The sequence below is a fragment of the Apium graveolens genome, chromosome 9, assembly GCF_009905375.1.
Source record: "Apium graveolens cultivar Ventura chromosome 9, ASM990537v1, whole genome shotgun sequence".
NCBI lineage: Eukaryota > Viridiplantae > Streptophyta > Magnoliopsida > Apiales > Apiaceae > Apium > Apium graveolens.
Window position 1 is genome coordinate 195,343,083 of NC_133655.1, and position 6,076 is coordinate 195,349,158.

The following is a 6,076-nucleotide window of genomic DNA, read 5'->3' on the forward strand; positions in this document are numbered from 1 at the left end:
TCGGCACGCTTTTCAATGCTTTTTTAAAGTATAATTCCACAAATATTTTTTTTAATTTTTTTTTTCTAAATAAAAATTTCATGTTTAAACTTTATTAAAAAAAATTAAAAATATTATAAAACTATATTTTATAAAAATTTCGAAATACATGAAAATAGTGCATGTATAGAAATCAACGAGACGAGCTAAATGGGATACTATCTAATACTTGTCCTATCCTTGATACTATATAAATTACTATAATGCATGTACATTATTTCCATCGCAATGATTGATGGTCGAATCGATATGGTTGATTTGATGAATGATGAATCATGTTTATACTTGTATTGCGAATCTCTATAATCAATCTTCGACACATTACAGTTTTAATTATTAAGCCTAATATTTTATAATAAAATTTAATGCGGGCATTAAGAGCACGGTACTTGAATCATTAGTATATAAAATTTTATTGTCATATTGTTATTCCTATCATAAATTTCATAAAATATTCATTTCGTTTTCATTATCAGTATTATGTGATTAAAATTTCTTAACAAGTATTTACTTATACCAAAAGAAATGACTAGATTAATAAGTAATGATTAATATCTTAAATTCAGACAGATAATTTTATCGAACCAAATATTTATAATTTATGGATGAAATTCGAGAAATCCTCTGATTTCGATAACAATGCCTTAACCCATTTTTGGAGGCACATGCTCGGATAAACCGAAATATCACTCTTGTCTAGTAGTTAAAAAAAGTCATTCACTCCACAAATAAACATGGGCCCATCAGTCCAGCGGAGTCCAAAACAGTCCAACCCATGAGCAGCTCAGAATGGTACAGTCAATAATAAAAGCCTTAATAATACATTTCTCACCCGACCCGGAAGACACCTCGTTGGTGCAGAAGTAGAGCAGTGCAGCAGTTGCTATAAAAAGCTCAACTAGAGTTAGCTTCTCTTCTCATCTCCAACTCTCTCTTTACCTATTCATTTTCAACCTTACACACACAAAAACAAGAGAGTACAATGAGGTTTAGTTATGTGAGCATGTTTGTGCTTGTTTAGTAATGGCTAGTGGAATGGCAATGGGTGCAGCTCAAAAAACCAGTGAATGTACCATTTGGCAGAAACTATGTTCCTACTTGGGCTTTTGATCACATTAAGTACTTCAATGGTGGTAATGAGATTCAGCTGCTTCTTGACAAGTACACTGGTTAGTTTCCTTTTATGACACTACTTTAGTTCTGTTATTTTGTTGTTTAGTGTCATTTTCATATTATTTTTTTTCTAAATTCATTTTTTCATAATTTTTCTTGTCAGGTACTGGATTTCAGTCCAAGGGGTCTTATCTGTTCGGGCATTTCAGTATGAATATAAGGATGGTTCCCGGAGATTCTGCTGGCACTGTCACCGCCTTTTATGTATGTTTTACTTATGCCTCTCGTTGATACACAAATATTTGTAAGCACATATAGTAGTGGAACCAGGATTTGGGGGAAGGAGGTTGCATAACTACAAAAATGAATAAAAAAACATCCCGGACCAAAAATCTTCAACTTCTTGTTAGGCTGCATACCCAGTAATCACTATATATAAAGATTATCGTAGTACAAATTACCAAAAAACGGGAAAAATATCATCTTACTATTAAATCTTAACGGTTTCGATAATAACTAGAGTTTGTGGCAAAACTATTATTTAGTTTGCATTTAAACAAGCACCAACAAGACAAACTGTTAGTTAATGAACCATCTATGTCAGGTCATTTTCATTTGATACACAATGGATGATGGAATGAACTTGGTGACATTGTGTTAGAGTAGTAAAATTAATGTTGAAATCGAAACGAGTTTAGTTTAAATTTTTTGTTAAAAACATGACCTGTTGTTTGGGCAGCTATCATCGCAAAAACTCAGAGCATGATGAGATAGACTTCGAGTTCTTGGGAAATAGATCAGGACAGCCATATATACTACAGACTAATGTGTTCACCGGTGGAAAGGGTAACCGTGAGCAAAGGATTTTCCTCTGGTTTGACCCCACCAAAGACTTCCACTCCTACTCTATTTTGTGGAATCTGTACCAGATTGTGTAAGCCCCCTTTATATTTAGAAATTATCATCATGTTTTATATTATAGTTTATGTATGTTGGTCTTCTTATATTCTCAGGAAGAAAATTATAACATCTGTTAGTGCTTCCATTAATATATAACACAAGTTTACTATGTTTGTGTTGCTTTATGTGTACATAATACTTTAATATATCCATGTATTCAATATATAAAAGAGTACATGAAAATTTGATGTTTCCAAAAGGATCTTATCACATGATTTACTGCTCTTGTTTATGGTAGAAGATTGTAAAATATATACTACATTATTGTTTTCAAATCATGTCCCCATGTGTACATGTGCGTGCCTCTATATGTGCAGATGTATTGTTAATTGGTATGTAGTGAATAATCGAAAATGAGAATATTTAAGCTGTTGATTTCCACCATTTACTCTCAATCACACGTAGAGACTACAGATATCAACGTCTGCTTTAGTTGGTAGACACATACACCCTTTTGTTAGATGTATTTACACATGATCAAGAAAGTGCAATTTTCCCATGTTATGTATGTTTTGTGAGTCAATAGCTGTTTGTCATTGTCGTCAAATTTAGTAGAAGACGTAGAATCTCGGATGCCACTTTAGATTTGGCAATCAACTTTTTAGTCCATTTTAAACTTTGTTTTCTTTGGTTCCCTCAGTTTGGTCACACTCAAATATCGACTTTTTCTACTCCAGATCATCATGATAATTTCAAATTAAATAAAAAGATAAGAAAGTGTGAGATGAGAATCAAAATTTGAGTTCATTTCAGCAGTGGCGATGTGCATTAATGATAGGATGCGACTACTGAAATTGGACAACCTCGCCATTGTTTATAATGTTTATAATTTCGACAGTAGCTGGAAAAAGATAGCATGGTGATTTTATAAATTTCAACAAATAAAATATGTATTTATTTAGGTAAATTGTGATGTTCTGATGTAATGTTAAATGGATGAAGTATGAGTTGAGTAATGAAATTTGTGATCTTGTTATAGGTTCTTGGTTGATGACATTCCAATCAGAGTGTTCAAAAACAGCAAAGATTTGGGAGTTAAGTTTCCATTTGATCAACCAATGAAATTGTACTCAAGCTTATGGAATGCCGACGATTGGGCAACAAGGGGAGGATTGGAGAAGACGGACTGGTCCAAGGCACCCTTCATAGCTGCCTACAAGGGCTTCCACATTGACGGATGCGAGTCGTCAGTGAATGCCAAGTTCTGTGCCACTCAAGGACAGCGTTGGTGGGATCAAAAGGCATTTCAAGATCTTGATGCTTATCAGTATCGTCGTCTTAAATGGGTTCGCGAGAGATTTACAATCTACAATTACTGTACAGATCGAAAAAGGTTTCCTACGATGGCTCCTGAGTGCAAGAGAGATCGCGACGCTTAGTTTGATCTGTTGAAATGGTCAATGTGGACTATGGCTTTGTGACACCATTCTATTCTAATCTGATACTTGTTGTCCACTGTATTTATAATTCCTGCAGTGTATGTTTGATTCCTCTAGTATCCTACAATTACTCGTCATAGATCCCCCCCGAATCATGTTGTTGTCAACATTTACAAAATCATATTATATTATATACGCAGCTCACTGTTTGTGAGGGCTATTTACTAAATTACTCCTGTGATGCACATATTTGTGCTTTAGGGATAGTTCCATGACTTTTATCAAATCTAATAAATCAAAATTTGTATGTAGATACAATTTTAAACAATGGAATAATGCATGAACTGGACCTCACACACTAAAACTGACCTTTGGTTCATGTACTGGGACAAGTAGTAGGATCACATCATATTAACTTTGAAACAAAAGTAGATTAGATGCTGTAAACAAAAAACAAAATTTTGTCACGTTAGCACATGGGCTTCCAAAAAAAGATTGAATTGTTTCAGATTAATAAACCAGGGGAGTTGAGTCCTAAATCTTTTGGTCCAATTTGAATTTCACATTTGTTCAAGTGATTACATATCATGACATAACTCAAGCATCACAGAGCCAAAAATCATGTTATTTTCCTGCTCTATTTTTGATTGTGCTAAGAATTTATGTAGTTATTATCAGATTTAAGTTATACCAGAAAAAAAAAATAGTTCACTGGTCCGTATATTATCAATCAAGTCAGACTTGCTTAAGTAAATTGAGTTGAATTTAAAGTTGTCAGGTGCTTCTTGTTACACGGTATCTCTCTTTCTTTACAGAATATAGAGGGCGAAACTTTGGTAAGCAAGTCATAGAGCTTACAAATTTGAGGTAAAGCAAGTTAACCCTGGGGCCTGGCATAGAATAAAATTACCCTTGCTACAACGGGCGACCGGTTCTGTGATGGGCGCAACCATACTTTCGAGGTTGACCCTCTTTTTATATATTTTACTATATACAAATCTAATTTGAAGACGTTTCCAAATTTTAAAAAACTTTTTTATAGAAAAATTTATAATTATTTTAACATTAAAAGTACATATTTGCAAACCTTTTTAGAATATGACATTATTTCATTAAAAGAAATAAACTTGAGTATTTCACAATCCGATTAACTATGTTAGAGTCATTGTTGTAAAAAATATGAAATCGGAGAAGATCGGTCGAGATACCAATTTAGGATTAATTAAAAATCCGGGATTAATCAGAATAATTAATCGGAATAAAAATCGGATGTATTATAATAATAAATTATAATTAATATATTATTATGATTGTATTAGTTATTTATTAACAAATATATTTATTATATCATAATTTCTATAATTATTCATATTTAAATGAATATAGTTTTAAAATTTTAATAAATAATTATATATACTCTAATAAAAAAATTTGTAAGAATTATTCGAATTTCAAAATTGAATCGTTTGGATATCTTATAAAAATTAATCGAGAACTAACTGATTAAATGATTTTTTTCAGAATAGTGGTTACAAAATACAAGTAGCGCCCGCAAGAGTTGGCTCAGTTGGTTAAAGAGAGAAAAACTAACCTCTTAGTCAAGGTTCGAATCTCACCAAAGGAGAATTTATGATTATGCCTCCTGAGTCAGAGCCCGTCGCTTAAATGTGGTTTACCTTGGTTCATGTGGTTTGCAGGCTATTACGTGAACCCGTAGGGTTTCCGGATCAGATCGATTTTGGGATAAAATTTGAACCAAATCATGAAGAGCGATTTTAGAAAATTATTATCTGCGGTTGCGGTTAACCGCGTCAATTGTGGTTGCGAATTTGCGGTTATTGCGGATCGGTTTGCGGTTCAGCTACTTATTTTAAAATAATTAATAATTTGTAAAGAAATAATTTCGGAATATTAATAAATTCCAGTTTAAGTTACGTGATAAATTTACATTCAAAAATAAAATACAAACTAATGCTCCGTGTGGAGTAAGTATATTAAAAACATACAAAAATATGGAGGTGAAAAAAAAGAAAAAAGAAACGGATAAAATAAAATTATATGTTAATTACATTTTCTATTTATTTTGATTAATATATAATGATTGTGAATCTTATGAACGAAATCTTAACATTAATCTAACATTAGTTAATAAATGTGTATACTTATTAATTTATATGATATCAACTATATTTTTTAAAATATATTTTACTATAAACATATGTTGCGAGTTACGATTGCAGTTGAGATTTTTACGATTTTCAAAAATTTAAAATCGCATCCAAACAGCGAATGAGCGGTTTTTAAAATTTAAATTCACAATCAACCTGCGTTTCGTGATTATCCACAAAATATGATGCGGTTGAGCGGTTGAATGCGGTTGAGCGGTTATCCCTCCACCCTACTAAATATACTCCTGCCGCCTCGTTTAAATGGACAACTTTCTTCAAAGTTCGAATTGCTAAAGAACCTCGTAATTCACAATTTCCGAGCTGCTCAATAACTCCAACCAAATGGCTTTAGGCACATGGGTGTGGGTGGTTGGATTGCGTGTGAGGATGAAGATTTGGTCTTTGTAGGGACAAGTT

At 32.5% G+C, this 6,076-nt stretch overlaps 1 pseudogene; it reads left to right on the forward strand.

Annotated features, from left to right (window-relative positions):
* The first annotated feature begins 1,080 nt into the window (after positions 1 to 1,080).
* LOC141684862 (xyloglucan endotransglucosylase protein 2-like) lies at positions 1,081 to 3,570 on the forward strand (annotated as a pseudogene).
* The last annotated feature ends 2,506 nt before the right edge of the window (positions 3,571 to 6,076 follow it).